Source organism: Mobula hypostoma, chromosome 8 (genome assembly GCF_963921235.1).
Source record: "Mobula hypostoma chromosome 8, sMobHyp1.1, whole genome shotgun sequence".
In the NCBI taxonomy this organism is placed as follows: domain Eukaryota; kingdom Metazoa; phylum Chordata; class Chondrichthyes; order Myliobatiformes; family Myliobatidae; genus Mobula; species Mobula hypostoma.
This window is the reverse complement of record NC_086104.1, coordinates 60,999,916-61,016,132: the sequence shown is the minus strand read 5'-3', so window position 1 is coordinate 61,016,132 and position 16,217 is coordinate 60,999,916.

The following is a 16,217-nucleotide window of genomic DNA, read 5'->3' as shown; positions in this document are numbered from 1 at the left end:
TACTCTTCAGAGATTGCCTGAGGTCAGTGGTCGCATAACTAGGACTTGTGATACGCACCAGTTGCTCATATGACCATCCACCACCTGCTCCCATGGCTTCATGTATCCCTGAATGGGAGGGTGGGGCAGAGCAAGTGCTACACCTTGCCCAAGTGTGGCCTGCAGGCTAGTGAAGGGAGGTGTCTTACACCTCCTTTGGTAGAGACATTTCTCCACTTCAGCACCCTATGGTCATTTACTGAATGTATTCAAGCTGGTATTTGAGTAAACTGCCTCTACTTTCCACAAAATCACAGCAGTTGCAACTTACAGATGTAGTAGGGAAAAGAACAGCTTTGTACTGGCACACCATTCTACTTGTGTGTGAGAAAATGTTCTGTGAAGTTGCCATTCTTTTGGAAAATCATCTTATTGGCATTGCTATCTCCATTAGATTGCAGCTTCTATTCAAAGTGCAAACATACAGTAAAAGAATCAGAGAGTGTGATGTAATTAAAGTTGTGTGTGGGGGTGATTTTTTGCAAACACAAGAAATTCTGCAGATGCTGGAAATCTTGAGTAACACACACAAAATGCTGGAAGAACTCAGCAGGTCAAATGACATAATAAACAGTTGTGTTTTGGGCTGCCCCTTAGGACTTGCTTTGTCAGGGTCCTTGAAACAGCAGTGAGATTGGGAGTTGGATGGCAGTTCTTTCGTCAACCAATGGTGATACTCTTAAAAAAATGCATTGACGTGCACATCATTTTCTTCCTGCCAGCCACATCGTCAACTGTGCTGACATTGTCATCTCCATTTCCTCTGCCTTGGTTTCATCCTGTATGTGTATAGCAAGTATTTCATTGTCTGAGGATTACCTGAGCCAAGCGGTAAGTGAAAAAAGTCACTTCTGACAAGAGTTAGATGGAAAATCATGGTTGAGACAATTAAAGTTAGTTGGGTCTAGCATCTTGCCCTAGTGTCCTGGGCCATAGAGGTTATGTCTTCACCGTTTTTCTTTGTGTCAATCACTTGTCATCCAGGTTCTCAGAGCCTTTATTTGATGCAATGCTGAGTCACATGAATCAAAAAGAGGGAGCAATATAATATAAATAGCCCACTGGTGATGTGGAGGCACCTGCACTGGACTTTGAGGTGAGTGGTCCTAGATTCAAATCTGGCTGCTCCTAGCAAGCTGGTTTGGGCATGGAGCCAGTAGCTCAGCCTTGTAAAAGATGGCCACCCGATGCAAGACAAGGCGGGGAAAGGAAAAACAGCAATATAATTAATGCTACACTTAATAATGAATAGTTAATCTTGTTTCCTTTTGTGATCAATTCAATTTCAGATGTTGACGTGGACAAAAAAAAAATACCCTTTTGTAGACAGTTATCAAGAGACAACCATGTGATTTAGCTGCTGGCAAACTTATATTGAGCATGAGTCCACTTAGATGTGAAGAAACTTACTTAGAAAATTTCACTTTATCTGTTACCTTGTACAAACTAAATCAAAAATGGAATCAATAAATTTGAAGTTTTTCATTTCAGATTTCTTGTAAAACAAATTATGTTAAACATTTTTAACTCTAAATCAGGGGAATTATATAGTATTGAGCTAAATGAAATGTTTCGCCTCTATTAATGAAGTTCCTTTCACTAAGTCTACAAACTGACATCATTATAAGTTCTGTGAATGTACTGCTTTGCTCAATGGGTTGTTTATTGACCGGAGGGAATATTTGCCTTATTTCAGCTCCAACATTTTCATTGTACTTTGTCTATTTGAGTAAAACTGCACTCTGACCTCTGATAAAGAGACTGATAAGCACTGTGCCCTCTGACCTTGATATTTGCTCAGGAAGTGGCTTCTTCAGCACTTAGTCAGCATAAAGGAGAAAGCGCTGTCATTTTACTGAGAAACTCCATCCTATTGGATTTTACTGCAATGAAGCAACAATAAATCTGTTTTGGGTTTACAGTAGGAATTCATTTGTTCTGAAATTGCTCTGGAACATGTATGAGAGCTAACAAACACATGATACTGAAATAACATTTCTGTGACTTTGTGTATTACAAAATCCTTATTTTCCTTTTCTTCCATAACCAGGAAAATAAAAGCACTACAAAGTTATTTGATTTCATTTGTTAAGAGTCTCAGTTTGGGTGCAGTCCACCAACTGCATTGATTAGTCGATTACTTGTTTTGTGGCTTTTTGCAATAGTCAGGTGAGAGTAAACACAAACAAATCAGAACATAGAAAGATTTTGAGCTAGCTGGCTGCTGTTTCAAATGGACCATTTGTACCTGGACAAATCTTAAGTTCATCCATGCTTACATGCACATACACATTAATTTGTTGCTCTGTCATGTATAGATTACTTGGGGTGTTTTGCAGTCTAAGCTTCAGGAGTCAATTCCCAAAATAGGAATTGCTTGCTGAATCACTCAGGCAGCTAGCTTTCACTTTACCTGTGAATTTTCAGATAATCTAAATACATGCAGGGTTGGCTAAATTGTTGCTAAAATATACTATAAATAAGTTAAACTCAGTGATGTTAGACTAAAATGATGCTCTTTCCTCACACCATTTGGAATAGAGGTCACAGGTTTTCTATTGGCCCTGGGCTTTCAGATGCTGCTTCTGGTTTGGAGATATCATAAAGTTTCCGGTCCAAGCACACCTCCAATAAGTTTGTGATTAATTGAATTCCTCAATCTCCCAGTTATCAGCACTGTTAAGACTTCTATGTCCCAAACACCTAAGACCTCTTGCTGTTAAGGCCAAGAACAAAGGTAACTCAATGTAAGACAGAGTAGCAGTCACAGGAAGGAATATTCTGAAGAATGACTCAACTGTGGCAATATCTTTTGAGTGTCCAAATTTCACCACCACTCCTGAATGGCAAGAAGTGGAAAAGTCTGTGTTTCATTTCAATAACAAGGCCTCTTGAGCAGACACTAACTCTACTTCATTTCTAAAATTGGGCAGAGAGGAGATTCGGCCAAAAATTCACAATTTATTAACAAATTTCATGTCACATGCCGGTGATAATAAACCTGATTCTGAAACTGACTTCATCTCTCATGTGTGGGTATCTACATTTATGGGAGATGCCTCAATAGTCTCCATCTTATAGAAAGGAGACAAATCCCTTTGTGGTAATGCCAGAAGGGTCTTCCTGCTGTTCGTCACAGGAAAGGTCATCATTGGAGTCTTCCAGCCTCCTCTCCCAGTAGCCAAAGAACTATTCCACTGTTTGCAATGTGGCACAATGGGACAAATGCTCATAGATGTCAATCACTCCCAATAGAGTAGCACCAAACAACCATAAATCCCCTTTTTGATCTCTCAAAAGCCTTTGACTCCACACATTGAGAGAGACTGGAGCATCCTTCTTAAATTCATTTTCAACTTGCATCTGCTTCATGATGGCATCACAATGAGTGAATGAGCCTTAAACTTATCAGCAACAGGCCCTTTAACTATCTGCAGCAACACCGACCTTCAACAATAACTCATGTCAATCCAAAATTGGAACAGAGCAATAAAAAATCTTTATACAGTATTCGGTTTTGCAAATCTATTTCTGTTATGTTCAGCAAAATAAAGAAATTTCACAACTATTTAATTTCAGAAGCATGAGCCATAAGAAAATATTGATTCATTTTACTTAAAGAAACCTCACAATGGGAAATAACAGTATAATTGCTGACTTCTTGTGTTGGCACTGGTTGTTCTTTTGCTCTGTCCATGGTTCCTCCACTCATCCATTCACTGCTGCCATGAGGTACTATTGCATTATATTAAATCCTTTATAAAATATGATAATGTGTTAATAAATAATTCCTCTTTCTCTTAATTCTCTTAGCTGCTTTGTGTAACACTAACAAGAGAATTTCAGCAATTCAGCCTTTGCCACCCAGTCACTGCCCTAACAACTTGTGTACATAATCTGAACCTAATGTTCGCATTCAGTATTATAACATTATTAGTAGTTCAATATAAATCAATTTGTTTTTAAAAAAAGAAAAAGTAATATTTTTTCCTCTTTCTGGTCTAATGGAGTTTGACAATTCCCAGGCACTCTTTTCTTTTTTCTTTGTGATAAATGGGTTGCCGGTGATTCCTCTTCTCATTGACATGATTAAATCTGCAGTTATGTCATCTTGCAGCTGCTAATTTCAATGATATCTAGAATGCACGTCCTATTAACAAAATGTGACACACCAAAGCACCTCCTGTCTACTGGAATTATTTCTGATTTTGTTTAATTTCATTTGAAGATCAGCTAAAATGATTGAACCAGATTGTTGAACTTTGTGTAATGTAATATAGTGGAGTATCAATGACTAATGTGCAGGACCATTTGTTAAATTTGTTCGCCTGTTATCAAAATGGACTAGCTTATTTAATGTATAGAATGACAGAGATATCACATGTCCGTTTTAATACCCAGAAAGTATTAAGATAGCTTTTTTCTGTTTGTAAACTTTTAACTTTATAGACACTAACATAATTATAATTCTGTACAAATTGGCAAAGCCTACATTTTCAGTTGTTTGATACAGAGGAATTTGAATGAACTTCTGCATTTGTTCATGCATTGTCCAATGTAAAGCTAGTTTGTTACTTGATGTAATTAAATTTCTATTACCTGTAACTTGTATAATACTAAGAAAGTCTTATGAATAGATACTTTGATGGAAATTATTGTATGTCTGTATGTATACAGTATATGTAAGATCAGTAAGTGCATGAGACAAACAAAAGCACTCGCGATGTGACATTTGGATCATTTGTGGTCTCCTTCTCTAGAACATGTGACACCGAGCAGATAGTTACCATTTGTGTTATTGAGACATTATATCAAAGGAAAACAATGGAACTCCTTTAGTTGCCTGTTATCCCACCGATATGAGCAGCTTTTGAAACACTCCCAATTAAATTCAAAATATTTAATAAATCATTGATTTGCCGGATTTTTTATTCTTTCCATGTAAGTACCTGTCCTCTACTTGGCAATTGTTCATGATGGTATGATTGAAATCAGGGGCCTATTTTGTGTAGAATTACAGCCACGGACCCTCATTGCATTAGTCTCTGAAACAGTCTGTTGTAACATTTTGAAGGATCCTTCAAGCAGTACATCAGTTGGCATCGTGGTTCTTGATAAAATAAAAGTAACAGTGGAGCAAACCCTTTATCTTACAGGGAAGAAATAGAGAATTTAGTGTGCGTTGTAACGTTAGCAGAAATGGTTGAGCTGAAGGAAACATCACTGATTTAAAAACAGCACTTTTTCAACAGCTGCAGGCTTTTTCCTAGGCTGTGAGAACAGAAAGTGCTGCTGTAAATCTACGATAATCAGAGATTTCACAGCAGTGGTGCTGCAGTTATTGGTTGCTGTACGAGATGGAAGCAGTAAGTGTCCCTTTTATCTCCAAACTGTGGGTGATGATTAAATCAGAAAAATTATTTTCCACATGCATAATAAATGTTAAAACAAAATTTCTCATGAATGTTATGACTTGCGAAATAGTATTTGCATTCAAGATAATTCTGTGAATTAAATACTTGATCACCATTTAAAAGGATTTTAATACTCACTGCATGAACATGCCAAAAATATTTAGTTATTCCCCAAAGTAATAGGTTTCTCAATAAAACTAATGATTGTATTGCTCTTGCCTCAGGTAGAAACATTTATTTCGCCATTCGTTTTATTTTCATCCATTTAGCAACCTGATTACATATTTGCTAATAATTTGGCAAAATATTTTGATGTTTTCGAGAAATTTTTCTTTATACTTGGGATGGGACATAGAATTAAATGTATATAATTTAAGATGGCTATAAGTAAAATGTAGATCCAGTTCATTATAGTTGTTCAATATGAAGTAATTCAGTCTATATGTATGAAAATATAATCGACCATAGGTATCTTGCTTCTCTTTTAAAACCTATGGTTCAACCTTTACCAATGCCACAGGCAAACAGAAATGATGAACTCTTTATCATTTGTTAAACTGTCTTTGCATTGGATTTGTCCTTCCTATTTGTCTCACCCTAGCCCAGAGTATCTAATCTTACTACATGTTGATATTCCTTGGAACTCATCTCAATAAAACTTCCTGCTGCACCCTCCTTCCCTTTTGCATTGAGTGGGAAGCATCCTGCGGTTTTATTTTGCCACTTACTAGCTGATATTATGTATGATTTCTTCTCCTGAAGTACAAATGAATACTTCAACCACTCCTTGGAAGAAACCCTAGTCCATTTTGATTTGTAAAATGCCATCACATCTCAAAGCTCCCTTTCTTCTTCATCATCTTCAAACATGTACTTAGCTTCCAAACGTCTGTATGTTTTTCCCCTTCCTTTCAACAAACCATTTAGGTTACTTTCCAAGAACCAAAGTTGCATTATTAAGAACTATTTTGGAAGTTTTGATGATATAACTTCCAGAACTTGATATTCAGTGTGTGCTATAAATATTTTTGTATTTATGGCATTGTTCACATCTAACAGCAGTGGGATAATGAGCGAATATAAAGGATTGTTAGTAGGACACATAGAATCAATTGAAGATGGAGGAAGAATGCGTTAGATTGATCTTGGAGTAGATTAAAACTTCGGCAAGGCATTATGAGCCAAAGAGACCGTACTGTTTTACGTTCCTTGTATGTAGGAACTAAATGTGGTGTGGGTGGGGCTCACCAACAGATATCAGGGTTAGCAGAGCTGGAAGTTGATCTGTCACATTGGTAAAGGCGACTGCATTGTGAGTGAAAGATGGTGCTGTTTTCATTGGGATGGTATGAAGAATAGAGAAGATAACAGTGGCAGTGAATAAGAGGCATAGCTGAATTGTAGAGAAAGCCACTAATCATAACTCATCATCTTCATCATATGCCGTGTCTAAGATGTGGGTGATCATGCTCTTCCATCTGTGATGACCGTGATTGTTCTAGGCAATTTTTTCTGCAGAAGTGGTTTGCTATTTTGCTATTGCTTCCTTCTGGGCAGTGTCCTTAAAAGACAGTTGACCCCAGCCATTATCGATACGTTTCAGAGATTGTCTGCCTGGCATTAGTGGTCACATGACCAGGACTTGTGATATGCACCAGCTTCTCATATGACCAATCAACCCTTGCTCCCGTGTTTCACATGACTCTGACTGGGGCGCTAAGCAGGTACTACACCTTTCCCAAGGTGACCTGCAGGTGAACGAAGGGAAAGAGCACCTTACGCTGCCTTTGGTATAGATGTTTCTCCACCTTGCCACCCGAACTCATAGAGTGCTGAAAATTGGTAAAGTGACTTTTCTGTGAGAAATATGTTCTGTTTTACCTGACTGAGTGCCTGAATATATTGTCATTTTTCCAAACACTTTCTCTGATTGAAGCATCTGAGAACATTGAGAACATTGGCACAAATGGTAGCTGCAAAGTTACTTCTTCCCATCTTGCTAGTAAGTTATTCAGTGTGTTAATTCTCAACTTTTGGGAGCTCCAAGTAAAATCTTGAAAAGGATAGGTGGTGGTGTTCCGTCGACTTCCCCCTTCCTGAAGTCTACAATCAATTCATTGGTCTTAATGACGTTGAGTACAAGGTCGTTCCTGCAGCACCACTCAACCAGCTGAGCTAGCTCACTCCTGTATGCATCCTTGTCACCATCTGAAATTCTGCCTGCAATAGTTGTGTCTGATATACAGTTTAGGAAGCTGGTTGCATCAGTTTTATCAGCTGTATGTTCCATATGTCCCCCTAATTCTTGCATAAATGACAGGGTAAAAAAAAATTTCAAAAATTAGTGATGTTGAAAGCAAGAAAAATATCTCAAAGATTTAGCTATGTGTAATCTTCCAGGAGGAAGTGGTGTAATTGGGGTGAGAGCTGTCACTGGTAAAACTATATAGTCATCAGTGGTTGACATAGATTCACCAAACTTGGAGTAAGTTCCAACAAGTGCAGCCTGGGGCAGAATACAGATAGAATTCTGCACAGGATGAGTACATAGAGCTTGCGGTAAAGATGGGCACATGGAAAAGAGCAGTGGTGTATCTATCCTGCCCTTTCCAAATTGCCCCCAGAAACCCCAGCTATTTCTTTTCTGCCAGCATCTCTGTTAGTACCCCTCTTCCAATCAATGTTGTCCAGCACTTCTCTCATGCCTCTGTAACTCCCTTTACTTCATTCTAATACTAATACATCTAACTTCATCTTCTCCCTCTCAAAGTGCAGAGTGATTTCTTTTCTGTTTATTTATCTTAAGTTCCCTAATCAAATCTGGTTTATTACATAATAATATCCAATCCAGAATAACCTTTCCTCTATTGGGCTCAACCACAAACTGCTTTAAAAAAGTTATCTCACAAGTATCCTACAAATTCTCCCTCTTGGGATCCAGCACCAACCTGATTTTTCACAATCTACCTGAATATTGAAATCCCCCATGACTGTCCTAACCTTTGCCCTTGTTACATGCCTTTTCTATCCCCCATTGTAATTTACACCCCACATCTGGCTACTGAATAACATGTTTGATGGTTTAAGCATCATGTACAGAGATTGAAAGGGCTCTGTAGCTTTGCTAAAACGGTTGTAACCAATAAACTAAGCTGGCATTAAGAATATGGAAAATTATACCTGGTGTGATAACATTACTGTTGGTGAGAACAATATTGGTATAACAGGAGAAAATCTCTAATCATTCGAGCTGGTTATATTGGTGTGCTTTGTTGTACATGATCAGTTGTGTAACTTGTTAAGTTTATGCACAGGACAAGTGATCCAATTCAAGTGGAAATAACTGGTGATGGTGAGACTGCGCCGGCACAAAATAGTGAGAGTCAAGAGTAGAGGAAAATCATTCTTCTGACCAACATGGTTTGGAACATTTGCGGTATTAACAAATTGTTTAACATCACAGAAAGGAAAATACATTCTGGTCTAGGAAATGAGTAAAGAATTTACATGATTGTTTCAGACTTAAGCTTTCAGAAACTTTAGAGTGCTATAAATTTGGAATTGAGAAGTGGAGTTCAGGTGAGATTATCAGCTTGAAGGATGTTTCACAACACTGCACATTTGGTATCATATTAGACTGTGTACTATATGGTATGTTTCTTGGTAGTTTATTCTATTAATGAGTTCATTTGGAGTATGCAGCATTTTGCATATTTATGCAAAATTGCAATACTTAGATGGTATTTAGGAATACTGAAGAATTTTATCTAACTCAAGGCATAATTGAGGCAATTTATAGCCTCAAAGATCTCTTCATTGAGCGAATTTTCACAGCAAGGAGTGTGGAAAAAAAGTTCACATATATTGAAGCTAATGTCTACAAGGTAAAACTGAGCTTGTATAGTATTACACTGAGAACTCATTTATTGGTCAGTACTCCTGTCCGAGCTGTATCACACCAACAGGTTGCCCAGTAATGATAAGGATGTATATCTAAGTTGGTCCAACTAAGTTCTAATGACAGAGAGAGCAAACTTTAAAAACATAGTCAGAAATGTATAGGGTCACAATAGTCAGCAGGTAAAGCTAGATTGGTAGCAATGTAGCTGACTGCACTCAATAGCTAACATTGACTATTTGATAAGGAGTTGTTCAAAATTTTTAAGCTATACTGGAAGTTCAGTATGGATCCTTCAAAGTCATACCCACATTTTCTGAGGAAAATATGCTGAAAGATGAAAGGAAGCCTTGATGGATATTTATAAGTTGTAAATCACAGAATCTGTATTAACTCCTGGTACAGCAATCGACTGTACACATTGGCTTGTCCGAAGTCTATTGAATAACCGGGTGGAGGGCTGGTTAGACAAAATGAAATAGAGTTTAGAATAACTTTCAGCTGTGGTTATGCCCAAAGTCAACTAGACTGTTTATATATGTGATGATTGCAGGATAACATTGAACTAGGTCGTTGATGACAGCGTACTTCAAGGGATTGATATTCACAGTTCCCAAACTAAATCTGTAATGTTGGTATGTTCAAATGAATACAGATAAGGAAACAGTTATATTTGACAATCATATCACATAGGAATCCTTGCTTTTACACAGCTCAAAATTTTGATATAAAATCATTACCGTAAATCTTACAAATTGCCATGGACAGGATACTATAAAGTGCAGGTCAGTGCCTATACAAGTGAATGTATGTTCTATTAGCCAGAAGAATCAAGAAAGGAAATCTTTGATCATTAAAGAAGTGTTCAGTTGACTACAAGAACACTGTGTAAAGCTTAAAAGCAGCAAATATACACCAGGATCAAAAATAGTTTATCTGGAGCTAAAAGTAGGTGCAAATCAAGAAAAGATGGAGGGAATTGTAAAGATGAGAAAATGTGAACTCATTGCTGACTTTGATCATTTCACTGCTAGTACACTGCTAGATATTTTGTCATCCTCTGCAACAGCAATGAAAACATTGCATCAGTTATTGAAGACAGATGAAAATTAAAATTATGACAAAGTGCAGTAAACAACAAATGCCTTTATTAAGAGAGGTCGGGAGAAAATGTTCATTAGTTTCCAACAATGTACATTAATATGTACATTGAAAAGTGTGATTGTGCTGCTTTGAATTAGGAGCTTGAATTAAGCACATGATGGAAGACAAAGTAAACAGTGTTTCCTTGAGGTGTATTGACAAAAAGTGAGAGATACTGCGCTCAAAATGGAAGAAATATTCAGAATTTAAAAAACCTTCTGAACCCCATTGCAATACATATAAAATATTGGAGGAATTCAGCAAGTCAGGCAACATTTATGGAGGGAAATGAACAGTTGGGAACTTTGGGTCACTTTTTCCCCTTCGTGGATGCTGCCTGACTTGTTGAATTCCTCCAGTGTTTCGTGTATGTTGCTCAAGGTTTCCTGCATCCGTAGAATCTCTTGTGATTATCAATTCCCTTTGGTTAGTCCTTGCATTTAGTTTAGTAATAGTTACAATGGCTGTATTGGAAATGCAATATGATGACGTAATTGGACATAGAGCTTCGAAACAAAATGCTATTGCAGGTACACTGTCAAAGTCATATGAGAATTCAGACGATGTGTATGAGCATGGTCTTTGCATTGAAGATAATAGGAGATGATTTTCTAGTTACAGCAATGGAGATAGCTGAGAAGTTACAAAAAGATATAATTCTCAAGTGGGGACACAAGAAAACTTCAAAATGATAGACCGAGTCAGATAAATGAAGACATGAAACTGTACTATAAATGATATAAGTTATGAATGGAAAAAATTATTATAGACTTGTCACAGCAGGAGAATTGCAAAGAAAGTTTATTGAAGAGCTTTACATTGAACAGTCTGGAACTGTGAGCATGAGGGAAATTGCCAGAGATTTTCTTTATTGACTAGGTTAAATAAAGATCTTGAAGAGTGAGGAAGTAAGTGCATTAGCTGTCAAGTTGTGGGGTCAAACAGGAAAAACAGCTACTGTCTATGGAAATGAAATGGCTAGTAATACCTTTTGAAACAACACATATGGATTATTATAGGGGACTGAATTTCTTTGTGGTCTGAGAGAGTGACTTCAATTGGATCAAGGAGGAACATGTTGGGTCCTGTATTACAAAAGGGCAAATATTGGAAGAATTGTGTCTGGTTTTCTCTTATCATGATTTACCAGAAGAACTAACCTTGGGTAACAGCCTTCACTTTCATTTATTTCTGCTTGAACACCCCATGAAACAATATGGTTTTGCCACATCCTTATTTCACCACCTAAAATATGTAAGTGAGAATTGTCAAAGAAGTGTAAAGAAACCTAATTATAGGGGTACTCATTTTTTAAAAATGAGACATTAATCAGCAAACTTATTGAATGATTCACAATGCGACATACGACAAGTTTGTATATCTGCTAAGTTACTAATGCAGAGGATGGCATGATTGATTTTGGTTTTATCAGGTACGGAGGGGAGAGTGGAAAGACAAACTTATCACTCAAGTAAGGAGAAAAACAATATATATAACATACACACAAGATTACCCAAATATTCATGAAATATTTAATACATGATACTCCTCCCTGCTTGGCTATAAACTCCAAATCAACAGAGGATGCACCTCAACTATATACATAGTATACTATGTAATACAACTACTATATATATGAACATCCACAGCAGAGTAAATTTTAAATTGTCCCATTCACGTCTAAAGATTTAATCGCTATGGTTCTTACTCTTGTGGGATAATGTCTTTCCTGACAAGGGAGATCACTCTGCTTGGTAAGTGAGACTTGTGGCTGTGAAAACAACCTCAAGTCCTGGTGCCTTCTCTGTGCTGGCTGTAGGAGTTCATTCTGACACTGCAGGAAGTGGTTTTGACAGCTTTGGACACCTCCTTTCTTTTCCTTCTACTTTGTGCATTTTGATCTTGGGAAGGTGAATTTAGTTGACTGGAGTATTCCATAAATCCTTCTACTGCTCCTTTTACCATATGATTGCTCATCTTGATTTTCTCATTCACAACATTCTCTGAAGAATTCTGTTTTAATTTCTCCATTGACTCTTCTGTTTGTCCTTCCATTCATCCATTTGGGTTTTGGACTTTGCATCCACTTTCACTAGCAGCTTTTTGTCTCCCACTTGAATGCAATAACCTTAATGCACACACAGTAGGTTGTGGCTCTATACTCACGCAAACTGAATGCTTGCATCTTTTCTGAAGCTCCTTGAACTCTTTTCCCGTTTAAAATCAAGCCACATGGTTCCAGTGACGTCATCGTCCAGAATGGCAGCCTAAATCAACAGCTCCTCTGGAAAAACACATATTTTGCCCCGTTAATCCGTCAAATGTAAGATCTTTCGAAAATATCTGAATTGATAAGGGGGGCAAGAATGGGGAAAAAGAATAGAGCTAAAAAAAGAATCACTGCAGAGCCTATGGAAGAGAAAGGTACAACGCACGGCTCTCCTACACGTGCGCATGGTGGTGAGGCTGACACAGGGCCTCGTGCAGGTGAAGTGGCGAATACGATAAGGATTCTAGAAGAGATGAGGGAAGTCCAAAAAGATATAAAGCAGCAACTCAATGATATCAAGTCAGAGCTTGCCAACTTCAATCAGAAAATAGTGATGGCAGAGACTCGAATTGAGAAGGTGGAAGATCGTGTGCAAAACGTGGAATGGATACTAAGCAAGATGATAAGAATATTAAATCAACAGGAAAGTAAATTGCTTGACCAGGAGGGAAGATCACGTCTGAAAAATATCAGGATTTATAATGTTCCTGAAGGAGTGGAGGGATTGTTGATGACGGAGTTTGTAGAAAAGCTGCTGTAGGAAGCGCTGGAAGTTCCCCCGACTATGGAGATTGAAATTGAGAAGATGCATCGTGTGCTCGTTCCAAGGCCTCCCGGAGACAGAGGAAGTAAGCCGCGCTCAATAGTACTTAAACTCCTTTGATTCAAGAGCAAGGTGGAGATTCTACAAAGGGCCTGGGGTAAGAAGAGGGTGTTTTGGAATAGGAAGCTAATATATTTTGATCATGATTACCCCCCGGCGGTCCTACAGAAATGGAAGGAATATTCCGAAGTGAAACGAATATTAAAGGAAGAAAAGATTAAATTCCAAACCCCGTACCTTGCTAAACTGAAAATAATTTACGAAGGACAGATACAGCTATATCAGACAGTGGAAGAAGCGACTACAGACATGAACAACAGAGGCCTGCCCGTTAGTGTGGTCAAACCAAGGGAAAGTCTGGCTGAGCAGTTATCCCGATCTGCTGGGGAAATAGTAAGAGAACCGAGAAAGCAGGGGATGGGTGGAGGACGAGAGAAGGATATTAGGAAGAGACTGTGAGTTCTCTGAAGACAGCCCTCACCTCCTCCAGAAGAGCCGTAAGGTTTGGCTAACTTTAAAAGTGCTGATAAACTAAACTGAATCAAAAATAGACGGTGATATACCTAAATCGAGAAATACATATTAGAATGTAGATTTTATATTACTCAATTTACTTTTTTCATTCATTCACTCCATTTTCCCCACCTAAATGAGGATGTACATATGGGAGGAATATACATGGAAATCATTTCTGTGTAATGGACATAGATTTTTTTAACTTTCTTTTATAGGTACTGCAGCGGGGGCCTTCAACTCATAGGACATAGAAGAGGAGTTGCTATTCTCATTTCAAGCAAGCTAAATTTTGAAAAAGTATTCAAAATGGGATATAATGAGGGCAGATATATTCTGGTAAGGGGGAATATAGACAGAAATCCAATTACTTCATTGAATATATATGCACCCCCAAGAAGTGGTATTAGTTTCTTCCAGAAAATTACTAATATTATGGTAATGGAGATAGAAGGCCTCTTGATATGTGGGGGAGACTTAAATTTACAATTACAACCAAAGTTAGACTCTTCCAATAGAAAAATTTATGAAACAAAGTCCTTACATAAGAAAGCTAACACTCTTTTTGTGGATGTTGGTCTAATTGATATATGGAGGGATCTTTTCAGCGATAGACGGGATTACAGTCATTATTCTGCCCCCCATTCCGTATATACAAGAATAGACTATTTCATAACATGTGGAAAAGATAAAGACAAAATAAACACCTGTGGAATTGGGACACTAGATGTAAGTGACCATGCACCTATATATTTATCTGTTGGTTTTGACCTACAACCAAAGAATACTATTTGGAAACTAAATTCAAGTCTACTCAATGATTCTTATTTTAAGGTACAAACTAAAAAAGAAATTGGTCTTTACTCAGAAGTCAATGATAATAGAGAGTTTTCACCTCCCATTCTATGGGATACTGTGAAGGCTGTCTTAAGAGGGAAAATTACAATGATATCTTCATATAAGAAAAAGATAAGGAATAAAACATTAAAGGAATTACAAAATAAGTTGAAGGAACTAGAAAAAAAAACAATTGAGTTTGGCACAGGATCCACTAGAGAAAATTAAAATAATTAGGAATGAAACTAATAGTTTGGCTACACAAGAAATTAGAAAAAAATTAATGTTTCTGAAACAGACACTATGAAAGTGGATCTAAATCAATGAAAATACTGGCGTGGAAACTGAAAAAAAAATAGCAGAAAATACAATTCATAGAATAAGGGATCTAAGAACAAAAGTGATAAAAAAATAAGCTAAGTGAAATTCAAGAAGCTTTTGAAATGTTTTACAAAACTCTATATTCCAAAGCTCCGGGGGAAGCATAGCCCAGATTGACACCTTCCTGAATTCTTAGAGTTCACTTTAAGCAAAGAACAAAATAGAACGCTGACATAACTGAAGCTGAACTGAAAACTGCAATTAGTAAGCTTAAATTAAGCAAGTCACCAGGATCAGATGGATATACGGCAGAGTGGTATAAGGAATTTAGAGATGAGTTAATTCCTGTTCTACTCCCCACACTGAACTGGGCCCTAAGAAAGGCGCAAATGCCACCCAGCTGGAAGGAGGCGATAATCTCCGCTATACTGAAAGAAAGCAAGGATAAAATAGAATGTGGCTCATTTAGACCAATATCTGTTCTTTATGTGGATTATAGAATACTTACCTCCATCATGGTCAAACTATTCGAAGAGTTTCTACCCACACTGATACATAATGATCAGACAGGTTTTATACAACAACGCCAAACACAAGACAGTATACGAAGGACACTTCACATTATGGATCATATAAAAAAAATGAAATTGAAGCAATAGTGATAAGCGTGGACACTGAAAAGGCATTTGATTTGGTTATATGGAATTTTCTTTACAGAGTTTTATATGGATTTGGTCTACATGACACAATTATTAAAATTATACAGGCACTATATGACAATCCTACTGCTAGGATTAAAATCAATGGATATTTATCTAATAGTTTTACCCTAGAACAGGGCGCAAGACAGGGTTGTGCATGGTCACCGCTACACTTCACATTATATCTGGAACCATTAGCTCAATACATCAGACAAAATGAAGATATCAGGGGAATTACTATTAAACGGACAGAGCATGAATTGGCCTGTTACGCAGATGACATTTTGATCTATCTAGGGCAACCAACAGACTCTTTACCTAAATTGATGCAATCCTTTGAACAATATGGCCAATTATCAGGATACAAGATCAACAGATAAAACCCAACTACTTTCATATAACTAAAACCCACCAAGAGAAATTGAAAGTAGATATCCTTGGGCATGGCAAACATGGTCCGTCAAATATTTGGGCATCA